The 14597-nt window shown below is 45.1% G+C and overlaps 1 protein-coding gene across 1 annotated transcript in view; it reads left to right on the top strand.

The window, feature by feature from the left end:
• Positions 1–14597, top strand: part of FGF13 (fibroblast growth factor 13) — a 652755-nt gene that overhangs the window by 16208 nt on the left and 621950 nt on the right. The window lies entirely within an intron of this gene.

Genomic DNA, 14597 nt, shown 5'->3' on the forward strand with positions numbered 1-14597 from the left:
AAGGTGTGGACAGAGTCGGCAAAGAAGGAATGACACAGAGACAGTGTTCAGTTGATCAGCAGCCTAGCCAGGATCTCTAGCCAAGTTCTGGTCAGGATCTCCAGCGAAGTTCTGGTTAGGATCTCCAGCCAAGTTCTCTGTCCATGTTCTCTCGCTAGGTTCTCCAGCCAGGTTCTCCAGGTTCTCCAGCCAGTTTCGGTCGCCAGGTTCTGTCCAGGTTCTGTTGCCATGTTCTCTCGCTAGGTTTTCCAGCCAGGTTCTGTCACCAGGTTCTGTCACCAGGTTCTTCAGCCAGGTTCTATCCGGGTTCTCCTGCCATGTTCTGTCTAGGTTCTCCAGCCAAGTTCTGTAGCCAGGTTCTGTCCAGGATCTTTTGCCATGTTCTCTCGCTAGGTTCTGTCTCTAGGTTCTGTCCCTACTTCTTTTAGTTTAATTCGTGGTTTTCTCAAATATCTTAAGATGAATACTAAATTCCTTTATCTTTTCATCTTTGTTAATACTGAAGACATTTATGAATGTAATTTTTTCTAAGTATAGCATCCATTATGCTAGGTAGGTTTGGGTATAAAGTTTTCTTTTTTTATTACTTTCTAGATAGTTTATAATTTCACTTTTACCCAGTGGTGTTCTAGCAGTGTATTTTTTTAAATTTACAAACTGTTATTTTTTCATCTTTTAAATTATTTATTTACATTCAGTTATGTTCAGAAAAGTTCTTTTGTAGTACCTTTTTAAAATTACTGCTTTAAAATTTTTTCTATCTCTTCCCTCTTCTCCTTCTACAAGGCTTATTATTTTCCAGGATCTGCAAGTCTCTTACATTTTCCTTCATGATTTCCCTCTCCTGGTATTTTTGACTTGGTGCTCTGTGAATCTTCATCCACTTTATCTTCAAGGTCACTATTTTGGGTTTTAGCAGTGATCATCCTCTCCTTCAATTCATCTACTGAACTATTTTGTTGGGAATCACATTTTGCTGTTCCAGAAAGTCTCCTTTCATGCTGCACAAGAGTTTCTGCATATGTTCCTATTTTGTTGCTGTTGTTCAAGTTATCATTTGTCTGTCGTTCCACCAGTTTATTTCTTTATTAAAAACTGGAGGCCTGGTGGGGTCCCTCAGGCCTGAGCCCTCTCGCAATCCGGGACCCCTCAGGGGATGTCAGACTGCTGGATCCCCTGGGATTGTGCTGAAACTGGCAGTCCAACATCCCCTGAGGGATGTAGTACTGTGCAAAGAAGCAGGCAGCCAGGGAGGAGCCTGAGCCCCGGCCTGGTGCTGCACTGCTCCCACTCATCTGGGGCCCCGCTGCATCTGCTGCCTCTGCTCAGTAAGCTTGCTGAGTGGCACTCCCACTGTGGGAGCACACTGACCGTCAGGGGGCAGCTCCTGCATTGGCCAATGCATATCATAGCGACCAGTCAACTAGTTGTTCAGTCATGCAGTCATTCGGTCACTTTGGCTTTTATATATATACTAGAGGCCCGGTGCACAAAAATTTGTGCACTCGGGGGGGGGGGAGTGGGGGGGGTGTTCCTCAGCCCGGCCTGTGCCCTCTCGCAGTCTGGGACCCCTCGGGAGATAACGACCTGCTGGCTTAGGCCTGCTCCCGGGTGGCAGAGGGCAGGCCCAATCCCTAGATGCAGCCCCTGGTTGGGCTCAGAGCAGGGCCGATTGGAGAGTTGGGGCACCGCCCCCTGTCATGCACAGAGCAGGGCAGATCGGGAGGTTTTGATGCCACCCTCAGTCACGCTCAGGGTAGGGCTGATTGGGGGGTTGGGGCACCGCCCCCTGTCACACTCAAGGCAGGGTCGATGGGGGAGGTTGTGGCGCCACACCCTGTCACGCACAGAGCAGGGCCAATTGGGGGGTTGAGGAGCTCCCCCCTGTCATGCACAGAGCAGGGCCTATCAGGGGGTTGGGGTGCTGCCACTGTCACACTCAGGGCAGGGCCGATAGGGAGGTTATGGCTCTACCCCATCACACACAGAGCAGGGCCCGTCGGGTGGGGGTTGGGACGCCGCCTGGATCAGGGTGGGGGTCCCCACTGGGGTGCCTGGCCAGTCTGGGTAGGGGCTGAGGGCTGTTTTCAGGTTGGTGGGTGACTGAAGCTCCCAACCGATCCTTTTTTTCTTTTTTTTTTTTTTTTTATCTGGGCCAGCTTTAGCTTTGAGGCTTGGCTCCAGCTCTTAGGCCTCTGCTGCTGAAGGCAGGTTTCTGGCCTTTGTTTACCTTCTGTATTTGAAACAATGTTACGATCCTGCTGGCTGAAGCCCGACGGACTAAAGCAGGTTTCTGGGGTTTTGTTTAGCTTCTATATTTGTAACATAGTTGCTTAGAGTTGCAGCTCAGAGGCCTGCAGTGGCAGGCGGGGAACGTTGGAGTTCTCCGTCACTGAAGCAAGCAAGCCTCATCTTCACTTTAAGCTGCCTGGCTGCCGGCCGCCATCTTGGCTGGCAGTTAATTTGCATATTGCCCTGATTAGCCAATGGGAAGGGTAGCATTCGTACACTAATTACCATGTTTCTCTTTTATTAGATAGGATTAGTGGCCTGGTGCACAAAATTCGTGCACATTAAAAGGGGATTAGAGGAAATATTTTTTTTAAAATATATTTTATTGATTTTTCACAGAGAGGAAGGGAGAGAGATAGAAAGTTAGAAACATCGATGAGAGAGAAACATCGATCAACTTCCTCCTGCACATCTCCCACTGGGGATGTGCCCGCAACCCAGGTACATGCTCTTGACCGGAATCGAACCTGGGACCTCTCAGTCCGCAGGCCGACGCTCTATCCACTGAGCCAAACTGGTTTCGGCGAGAGGAAATATTTTAATATTGCTATTTGCCCTTTCTCTATAATAGAAGTGTCAGAGAGGAAAGAAAATTAGTAAAATGTATATGAAAATCTTCCTCCTGTCAGAGTCTGGGGCATGCTGCGGGACCCAGAGTCAAGTCCCTGCCCACCACAGCACCTCAAAATCATGTGAGACTCAGACCCAGCCAGCCCTACAACCATTGGGCGAGATCCAGACCTGGCCAGCCCCACCCTTGTCCAGCCCCACTGAGAAGGGGGTGCCCTGTCAAGCCCTGGTGCTGGGGTGGGGGGCATGGCTTGAGGTCCCCCATTAAGCCCTGCTGGGCAGGGCGAACAGCCTGTGGTACCCCGGCCTGGTGCCGGGGCAGGGGGTGTGGCCTGAGGTCCCCTGTCAAGCCCCACCGGGCAAAGTGTGCAGCCTCGGGTCCCTGCTGATGGCTCATTAAGGCTCGTTATGGGAACTTGGCCTCTGCTGTGGGTGCAGACATCTTGTGTTATGGAAACCCCATATCTGCTGTGGGCACAGCCATCTTGTGTTATGGAAACCCTGACTCCGCTGTGGGCACCACCATCTTTGTGATGGCATGACAGTCAATTTGCATATTCCCCACGTTATTAGGTAGGACTAGAGGCCTGGTGCACATAATTCATGCATGGGGGGGGAGGGGGTCCCCTCAGCCCAGCCTGGACCCTCCCCAATCTGGGACCCCTTGGGGGATGTCCAACTGCTGGTTTAGGCCCGATCCCATGGATCGGGCCTAAACTGGCAGGTGGAAATCATTGTCACAATCCTGGACCACTGGCTCCTAATCATTCACCTGCCTGGCTGCCTGGTCACCCCTAACTGCCCCCCCTCCATGCTGGCCTGATCGCCCCTCACTGCCTTTGCGTGCTGCCCTTGTCGCACCTAACTGCCCCCTGCTGCCAGCCAGTTTGCTCCCAACTGCCCCCTCCCTGCCTGCCTAGCCACCCCCAACTGCCCCCCCTGCTGGCCTGGTCGCACCTAACTGCATGCCCCTCCCACCAGCCGGGTCGCCCCTAACTGCCCCTGCACCAGCCTGGTTGCCTCTTACTTCTTTCCCTGCTGGCCTGGTTGCCCCCAACTGCCTTCCTTTGCCAGCCTGGTTGCCCCTAACTGCCTCCCCCGCCACTGGCCTGGCAACCCCCAACTGTCCCCTCCCCCCCCGCCAGCCTGGTCACCCCTCACTAACCCCCCTGCCGGCCTGGTCACCCCACACAGAGTGTTGTTCAGTCATTTGGTCGTCTGTCACTAACCCCCCTGCCGGCCTGGTTCTAGGCAGCCATCTTGTGAGGGTTAATTTGCATATTACCTTTTTATTATATAGGATAGGTTAAATATGTTTTTATTGATTCCAGAGAGGAAGGGAGAGAGAGAAACATCAAAGGGATGCCTCCTGCACACCCTCTACTGGGGATTCAGCCTGCAACCCAGGCATGTGCCCTGACAGGGAATGGAACTGCATCTTCCTGGTGCATGGGTTGAAGCTCAACCCCTGGCCACACTGGCTGGGCCAGTTTATTTATTTAAGCATGGACTCCTTAATCAACATTCCACTGGTTGCTGGATCCACACAGATGGTTATATAATATTTCTTTGTCAGCCTATCATGGTCAGCTCTCAGATATCCCCTAAGTGTTAGTAGGCCCTCAAATGGTGGAAATGAAGTACCTGAAGGCAGCTGCCCTCTTCCCAGGTCTCTTCATCTACTCCATCTCTAAATGACCTTTTCTGCTGCTTTAATTCACTCTGTCTTGGCCTCTTGGAGATCTAGGAGACTTGGTACATTGTCTGATATTGTTTTCCCAACCTCTTGGTCTCCTTGCTCCGGGCCTTTCTGGTGCTGGATCCAGGCTTTGCTCAGTGCTCAAAACAAAGCTCGAGAACACTTCTTTCTGATGAGATCCCCACAATGCCTAGGACTTAACTTACATGCAGCTCTTCTCCATAGACCTTAATAGCTATTTAGCTGAAAACAGGCAAGCAGCCTGGAATTGGGAATGGGAAACAACTCATGCTTAGGTTATCATCTTCCCAGAATCTTCTGTCATTTATGAAGAAGAAAAAACGTCTTAATGTGACTGGACCTGACTGGACCTTAATTACATGACTTCCCAGGGAAACTTTATCAGTCTGGGTATATCGTGAAAATAGAGCTACTAAAATATTGCTATAAAATGGGTTTTATATATAAACTAGGCTCCTACAAATTGGGAGGATCTAGGAGAGTGAAGGTCCAGAAGGTTCATGCCAGAGGCCCAGACAAATGTCTAATGACTTCAACTGGAAGCATTGGAGGTGAGGAAGCCAGAACTCACAGGAATTCTGAGAAGTCATCAGGTCTCCCTGGAAAAGGTGAAAGAAAGAGGGAGCTTATAGAGATATCAGTGAAGCCACACTGTCACAGCCTTCTAGGAATTGTGACTTTTGCTTTACTCCCACCTTTCAAGACTTCAGTGAGTTTCTCTCAATGGAAAACTCTACCTGAATCTACATAGGGAAGGGTCTTCTGTGTAACTTAGTTCCTGGCCTTGGTCAGAAATGTTGTCATCTGAGATGACAACAGACATTCTATGACTATACCCCAGCAGGAAGACTAAAGTACAGCAGTGTAGAATTAGGGATATTACTAAAGTGGTCTCTGCAGAGGACTTCTAGGTTTTGGGTCCCAATAGCATTCATCTCTTGACTGGCATGCTTTGATTTTAGTCTCAGCAATGCCTTCTCCACTAACACCAAAGCCAGAGCATCAATTATTAGTCATACATTCTTCCAGAATCATTTGGTCCATTCCAACCTATGCCAAGACTGGTACCTAAGCCTTCTTGACTATGCAGCATCTGGCAGTACAAAGTGCATAGGCTTTTGCCACAGAAAGATCTGGGTTCACATCTTGCTATTGCTATTCACTACCTCTGGGAACCTGAGCAGATAAATTTCTCCTTCTCAGCCCTTTTCATTATTTATAGATGAAAGGTAACAATATCTAACTTTTTAAAAAATTGCAGTTTTTTTTCAGTTATTTTGTATTTATTTCAGGTGGATAGAATAGTGGTCAGACAATCATATACTTTAAAAATGTTCCTCACAATATTTCCAGTACCCACCTGGCACCATGCATACTTATCACAATATTGATCATATTCCCTATGCTATACTTTATATCCTGAGATTATTCTTTAACTACTAATCTGTACTTCTTAATCCCTTCACCTCTTTCACCCAATTCTCCAACTCCTTTCCTGGTAACCATCAATCCACTCTGTGTATATGAGTCTATTTCAAGTTTGTATGTTCATTTATTTTGTTCTTTAGATTCCACATATAACTGAAATCATATGGTGACAATATCTAACTTTTAGGACAGTTACAAGAATGAAATGACAGTTTATATAAAGCACCATATATTAATCGGCTCCCATGTTTTCTTTTAATCCTCAACTGAGGATATGTTTTTATTGATTTTGAGAGAGAGGGCGGGGGAGGGATCAACCCCACAACCTCTCTTTGGTGTACTGGACGATGCTCCAACTAACTGAGTCACCCTGCCAGGGTACCTCACATGTATTTTTTTTGGTCATTAGTTTTGTTGCCTGTACAATGCATCTATCGTATACCTACAGAGAATAAATAGGATGCTGTTGCTTTTTTTCTTCCATAGCAACTGGGGACCTTCAAAGAGGCTCCTCTTTTGCTGGCCTAGCAGCATGGAAGCAACTCTCCTATCACGGATATGAGATGCTCTTTCCAGAAGCAGACAAAAGTAAATCCTGACCTTGTAGGCAGGGTGATATAGAGAGGAGGGAGACTTTATGTAACAGAGTAGAATAAATGTGGGTGGGGGAGTAATAGGGAACAGTCATGCTAGACCCTAGAAGTGAGAGAGGGGATGAGAACACGAAAAGAGAAAAAGGAGGCTGCACTTGCAGATGTGGAATGGAGAAGAATGAAGAATTGTAGAAGTGGGAAACTGAGTAGGGGATGTTCCTTAGAGAAGACCACAATTAGTCTGTCAAGTACAGTGACACCAACAGTGTGATGGGTGCAGTCACTCTGACCATGTGTCAGGTGCATATTCATTCTGTGCCAGGTAAATCACATCATTGGGTTACAAACAATTTCAAGTAAAGAAAAGTGCCGGTACAAAGTCTCATTATTAGAAACTCAGCTTGATATTTCTTGATTATCTTCAAATGACTCCTTTTTTCCTAAAATGCAACAGTCATATCAGTATCAGCTGGGTATCAGGGCTCCTTGGCAGGTGTAAATCCAGGCCTCAAAGAAGGGTTAAAGCAATTTCCCCAAAACAGGAGAGTCAGAGGCAAAAGGCAAAAATGAAGGTCATTTAAACAACCAAAGGAAGAGGTGTATTCTCAGAATCTCTCTTTACTAAAAGCCTGGGCAATAAAACAGAATTGGAGAGAAAAAGTGAGAAGAGTCACTGAAAGTGAGAAAGGATCTCCGAAAGAGGAGGAAATTTAAGAGTCAACTGTGAAAGGAAGGCAGAGGGGGAAGGATTGGGCAGAGGATAAGTTAAATTGTGAAGCAGGACCAACAAAGCTTTGGCCAACCAGATGGGGGGCTCTGGAGTGAGTAGTGTCTACAGGAGAGCCTGTATTAATCCAAAGTGGCCAGGCCTTGCTCACTCATTGGATTTGGGCTGCTTTAGGAAGGTGACTTCAGGTGAGGTCATGGTTCTACAGCTGATACAGACCCTGAAGGAGCTGACAGCTAGAGGCTGCCAACTGACCCCACTCCCCACAGCTGGCAGCAAGCCTTTCCTAGAATGGGAATCTGAACAGCACCCATCCATATCTACCACATTTGAGGTCAGATGATGACAGGAAATGAATGAAAGCCCAGTAAGCCCTGACATCTCTGCTCTTCCTCTAAAGCTTGGCTTTATCTTTGGAGACATTTTAGAGGCACTAATTATTCCACAACATCTATAAAATAAGCAATGTCATATAGTGGAAAAAGCAGGGACTTTGGAAGCAGAAGGTCTACTTGAGTTGTCTCAATTTGGTGTGTTCCTTTTTACTGCAGTCTTGGGTAATTTGTTTCACCTCTCAGGTTTCTTCATCTGGAAAATGTAGATAATAATAGTCACTATGTCAAAGTGTGTTTTGAGTGAAAAATGGCATAATCTGGATAATTATTTAGTACAAAGCAAGAAACCCAGTAAATTAAATAAATGGTGTTACAAAGATGAGGCTTGTTACTGTGCTTTTGATGTGCTGGGTACTACATAAGCCATGGGGTGGGTATGGGGGGCATTACTCTTAGAAGGGTTTAACCCAGTCCTTGTCATATAGGAGCATACAGTCTTGCTGAGAAGTTAAGATATGGGCAAATGAAAGTGTGCAATCAACCTACTACTATAGTCAAGAATTTATCAAGAAATAAAGTATTTCTGCCTGAAGTTTTTCTGTTAGCATTATCAGTTTAACCACGAGAATGGAGCCAAGAGAAGGATTTGAAAATCTTCTGGAAACTGACTGAGGCCATGGTCTTTTGTGTGTTACTTACTTGGAGAGACATTGACTAGGTCCTCTGTTTCTGACTTAGAGAATCAGGGCCATGCTGTGAGGAAAAATCCACATTTGATTAACCATTCCTCTTGACACAGGAGCTTCTGAGTGATGTGGACTGATAGGGATTCTAGGTGAAGTGCTGATGCTTCCCAATGATAGTCCTTGTTTGGGAGCAAAGGTAGATCCTTGGAAAAGCTCTGGTTCATTATTTTCTTTCTGACAGGCATCCCAACATCACATTATAGTTGTCCAAATGTTAAATTTCACAGGAGGCAGAAAATCATATGTTTAGTGTAGATTGGAAAGGTCTTAGTGTTAAGCTGTTTTTGGATAAATCATTGACATCTCTCTGACATCACTTTCCCCAACTCTAAAGTCCTATTCTAGTCTATAGAAGATCAATAAACTGAGACAGTTTGGTCCAAAAGTGATTCTAGAATTCTCATTTCAGTTATCTATTACTGTGTGTAACAGATCACCCAAAAACAGAGTGGCTTAAAGAATCAATTTTTCTCACAATTCTGTGAGTTTGGAATTTGGACATGGCATAGAAGGACTGGCTCTTCTCTGCTCCATCAAGTCTAGAGCCTCACAGCTTGAATGGCTGGGAAGTGACTGCAATGGCTTTTCTTGGGTCATATATCTGGAACCTTGGTTTTTACCATCAGCTGGGTTACTCAGTTCTCCTTCACATGGTCTCTTCACCTAGCCAGCTTGGGCTTCTACATAATACACATCTTAGGTTGTCTGCCTTGTTATATAGTGATTGACTGCCCCTAGAGTGAACATGTAGCTGCCAAGTACCTTAAAGTCTAGGCTTGGAAATGGCATAGTATCACTTTGGCTACATTCAATTGGCAAAAACAAGTCACAAGGCAAGTCTGGATTCATGAAGCCATGACCTCTAGAGGGTGGAGTGGCATATTCATACCAGATTAGGAGAAATTGATGGTTACTATTCCATTTACTATTTTTGCATAGCATGTTAACCCTAAAATGTAGCAGCTAAAATAATCCATTTAATTTTGCTCATAATTTTATGGGTTGGGAATTTGACAACAGGTCCACCGAATAGTTCTCCATTGAGGTTTCTCACAAAGTTGTAGTCAAATGTCAACTGGGGCAGTAGTCAGTTAGTGGTTTGACTCTGTTGGACATCCAAAATGAGTCTCTTTCTTGGCTGGCAGTCAATAATGGTCGTCGTCCAGAAGCTAGCTAGCACTGTCATCTGGAATGCCTAGATGTGAACTCTCTAGCACAGTGTTGTGAGGGTAGGCACACTTCATGCATGGCAGTTGGCTTTCTGCAAACAAATGTCCCAAGAGGGTCATGTAGAAGCTGCATGGCCTTTTCAAATGTAGCTTAAAACTTACATAGCATCACTTCCACCATATTGTATAACAGTTACAAGCCCACCCAGAATCAAGGGAAGAGATCAGAATGCCCACCTCTCAATGGCCATACTTTAAAATTGCCACAATCACCATCTTTGGAGATTATCTTACTCTTATGTCACAGAAATCCAACAGCTCACCAGAAATTCTAATAGAAAGCAATCTTAAATCATGATGTAGAGCAACACTGTAGGGTTTGAAACAGAAATTAATTCTTGCAGAGCTCTGGTATTTGGATCTCAAAGTTCACATTGCTGTGACATGAGCTTAAAAAGAAAGTGACTTCCAACTTCCAGATATTAGTCCAGTGAGCCTTTCTTGATTTCAAGTACCCTGGTTGGAAGTGTAGGTTATGTCAGGCCTCTTCTTTTTTGTTTTATTTATTATTTATTATTCTTTTAATTTTCAAGATCTTTTATTAAGAACGAGAAGGAGGGAGAGAGAAAAAAAATAAAACCCTCAGCTGTGCCCTGACCGGGAATCAAATGGGCAACCTTTCAATGCACTGGACAACACCCAACCAACTGAGCCACATCAGCCAGGGCCAGGCTGCTTCTTTTTGGGACAGCTTTCTTCTGTGGCTTTTTTCCCAAGTGAAAAACACATTTGATCCTGTGAGAAGCAGTCTTGTCATTAAAACATCTAATTTGGTTGTGCCTGATGACAATGGCTCTACACTCAGCTAGTCCAAACCTGCTAGGAAAAAGTGTATCTGTGCTCTGTGTCCCCACTCACCCCAACCTTAACTTCCAGTGCAGACATTAAAACCTCGTGGCATCTTGTCTGGAAACACTGCTCAGAGCTGCTAGAGGATGAGCAAACAGAATCCAGAGGCTGGTGTTTGGAGGCATTTTGGGGACTGGTATGAAATAGACACACGGCTAAGAGGATGAAACTCTTAGAACCTTTCCCACTTTCATACCAGACTCAAGCCTCTGCCCTTACTCTACAGAGCAGTGGTTCTCAACCTTCCTAATGCCGCAACCCTTTAATACAGTTCCTCATGTTGTGGTGACCCCCAACCATAAAATTATTTTCGTTGCTACTTCATAACTGTAATTTTGCTACTGTTATGAATCGTAATGTAAATATCTGATATGCAGGATGTATTTAGGTGACCCCTGTGAAAGGGTCGTTCGACCCCCAAAGGGGTCGTGACCCATAGGTTGAGAACCACTGCTATAGAGGCTTGGTCATCTGCCTTTTTATTGTAGAATATTGATTTAATTACAGGACTAGGTTACTCAAAACCTGTGCCCCAAGTTTTATCAGATGTTTGAGTTCTCTCCCATAGCAGAGGCAGAGACAAGATAAATGGTACCATTTTATGATAGTTACAAAGCAGAGAAAATTGTAGTACAAATTGCTAGAGTGAAAAGTGAAGGCACTTTCACCCCAGTGGGATGGGGTAGAAGGATCTGGGTGGGAAAGAGGAAGTACTACAAATTAAGCCAGAGGGTTAGTAATGCTTCAAGGCTGAGTCCATGTGGTGGTGGGGAAAAGACCACCCCCTAAATGCCCCACACAAATGTCAGATCTTCTATCTGACCATCCCAAATTGTCAGTTCTCTAGGGGGCTGGACACTGCAGCATGCCTTTTTTCTGAGTCAATACCAACATTCTTTTCAAATAAAACATCTCACAGAGCTTTGAAGAGGAGAAATCCCCCTTGCCTTCCCAAAGGAGGATTCCATGATCTCCTTAGCAGGGTCTTCAGAAGCTTCATTTAGATAAGATTGCTTGTTCTGGCACTGAATATTGATAATCCTTGATCTGTGCCAGGAATACCCTTATGACATCATTGATTTGCCCCCATATGGCCACACATCACTATATTGTTCTTTCTTGAAGTGTCTATTTTATTTGTCTTCTGATTATTTTTTTGCAGATGGTAAGTGATCCACTCTTTATTTGACCTTTTATGTTCATGGACAGACAGACTCTACTAATACTCCTAAGTAGACATCTCTTCAACTAGCCTCAATGATATTAAGTAACCTAGCTTTAGTCATATGTTTACTGTTAGTTTCCTTCAAGGAATAGAGTGATATCTGGCTTCCAGCTGAAAGTTACACTTGTTGGAGGTGTCATTAGTGATAGTACTTGGGGTGGGGGACAGTTCTGATCTGTGCAGAGAACTTTCCTGGAAATTTGAATGTGATAGGAAAGCTGAGACAGGATGAACATAAGTATGATGCTGAAGATCTTCCAAGACAAAGACTGACCCTTTTTCCTAAAAGGAGTTCTTGTTGCTTACTGGGTGAATATGGAAAAAGCAAATGTCATGTGTACACAAGAGAGGAGACAGGGAGAGAGGGAGTGGGAAGAAAGGGGAGAGAGAGAGAGAGAGAGAGAGAGAGAGAGAGAGAGAGAGAGAGAGAGAGAGAGAGAGGATTTTGAATGTTCTGAGTTAAAGGAGTTTGAAAAAGCCTACAAGTTTAGGATTGGCAGACAGGTCTAGTGAAAATGTGCTTTCCTCTCCTTTTAAGAGGCTGATAGGAGTGTTAAGAGACCACATGATTTAACAGAAGAGCGCTGTCTAAAACAGTGATGGCGAACCTATGACACGTGTGTCAGAGGTGACACGCAAACTCAGTTTTTTGGTTGATTTTTCTTTGTTAAATGGCATTTAAATATATAAAATAAATATCAAAAATATAAGTCTTTGTTTTATTATGGTTGCAAATATCAAAACATTTATATATGTGACACAGCACCAGAGTTAAGTTAGGGTTTTTCAAAATGCTGACACGCCGAGCTCAGAAGGTTCACCATCACTGGAAAAGAGACCCACCTGTTTTCTATCCTGGCTCTCCTAGTTTTTTATCTAGGCTCCATCACTTACCAGCTATGTGACCTCCTAGCAAGTTGATTAACCTCTTAGAACAGTGGTTCTCAACCTTGGCTGCACATTAGAGTCACCTGGGAATCTTTTTAAAATCCTGATTTTTGGGCAGAAATAAAGATTTTATTTTATTTTTTAAAAAATATATTTTATTGATTTTTTACAGAGAGGAAGGGAGATGGATAGAGAGTTAGAAACATCGATGAGAGAGAAGCTGCCTCCTGCACACCCCCTACCGGGGATGTGCCCTTGACCAGAATCAAATCTGGGACCTTTCAGTCCGCCAGCTGACACTCTATCCACTAAGCCAAACTGGTCAGGGCCAGAAATCAGGATTTTAAAAAGATTCCCAGGTGATTCTAATGTGCAGCCAAGATTGAGAACCACTGTCTTAGAACCTCAATTTCCTCATTTGTAAAATGGAAATAACAATGTCTCAAAACTTCCTAGTCTATTGTGAAGATGAAATAAGATAATGATGTAAATTATATAGCATGCTGCTTGGCACAGGGTAGGCACTAAATTCATGGTAACTGAATTATTGGGTGTAAACTAAGAACTGAATCTTCTTCCCCTCTACCTTGCCTCTAAAACAGTGGTTCTCAACCTTCTTAATGCTACGACCCCTTAATACAGTTTCTTATGTTGTGGTGACACCCAACCATAAAATTATTTTCTTTGCTACTTCATAACTGTAATTTTGCTACTGTTATGAATCATAATGTAAATATCTGATATGCAGGATGTATTTGGGTGATGCCTGTGAAAGGGTCGTTCGACCCCCAAAGGGGTAGTGACCCACAGGTTGAGAACCACTGCTCTAAAACCATCCAACTCTCCATTCTCTTTGAATTCCAGTCATTTGAAGAGGAATTCATTTTTTTTCCCAGAGTACTGATATTAATTAATGTTCTAACGTTGGATTGGATAATCACATTGTGTCATCAGCCTCCAGATTATTAGATATCATTTACAAGAAAAACAGGCCTGGAGTTCCTCCCAGACCTAGGACTGAGGATGCAAATTGAAATTAGAGGGTTGCTGACCTTTAGACCAAAGCTGGCTGCAAGGGCAGCCCACTCTTCTGGTCTTGAAAGCCACAGCAGGCTCTTGTAATTGGGTTACCGCCTGGCATTCAGTAGGACTAATCCATCTATATAATTTCTCCGTCTAGTTTAATACCATTAACAAAACTGAATTAAGGAGTGAGTGGGGTTGGGTGGGACAAGGAGAAACGGATTTTCTGCATGGGAGTGGATGCTGAGTCTCCAATGTCAGTCTGGAGCCTATGGTCTGATTAATGGATGGCTCTGAGTTCTGTTAGCGGCCAGCACAGTCCCTCAGAGGAGCATCAGGCTTCAGAAAAGGCCTTCACAGAAAGGGTTTCCCAGGACGCCTCAGGGCTACCCTGTTCCTCCTTCAATTTCCTTGGTTCTTTCTCATTCTCAGTCTGCCCCATCTTGTACAATTTCTGAGCAGTTTTCCTTTTAGTTCGAATATTCTGGGACCTTACCTATGTTTCAACACTAACCTGTCCCAGGAGACATGCACTTATCCCAGCATTAGCCCCAGCCCCACCTCACTTCATTTGCCTGGGGTTGGCCATCCTGTGGAGTGGGCACTCTTTACTCCCAGTTTGTCAACCAGAGCGTCCAGCCCTAAGAGGAGGGGCCTGCATGTGGGGGTAGGGGTAGGGGGTGGCAGCCACTGCTGTCAGTTACACTCTGTGCCCTAGTGACACCCAGATCCTAGCGTGCCCTTCCCATGGAGAACCCGGCTATCTCAACTTGGGCAGCTGGCCTTTGGAGGCGAGGAGTTGCTGATTCCGGGACTGAGATTCCACACCTCGCTGCAGGCAGTGGCCAACAGCGGAGTTCCCAAAGTGTAGGTGGCAACCAGCAAGGGCCAGGACAGCTCTGTGAGGACCTGAGGCTCTGGGAGCAAAGTGGGTAACATGGGGGGAGGGGCGGGAGGGGCGGGGCGCCAGGC

Source organism: Myotis myotis, unplaced genomic scaffold (assembly GCF_014108235.1).
Source record: "Myotis myotis isolate mMyoMyo1 unplaced genomic scaffold, mMyoMyo1.p scaffold_m19_p_4, whole genome shotgun sequence".
NCBI lineage: Eukaryota > Metazoa > Chordata > Mammalia > Chiroptera > Vespertilionidae > Myotis > Myotis myotis.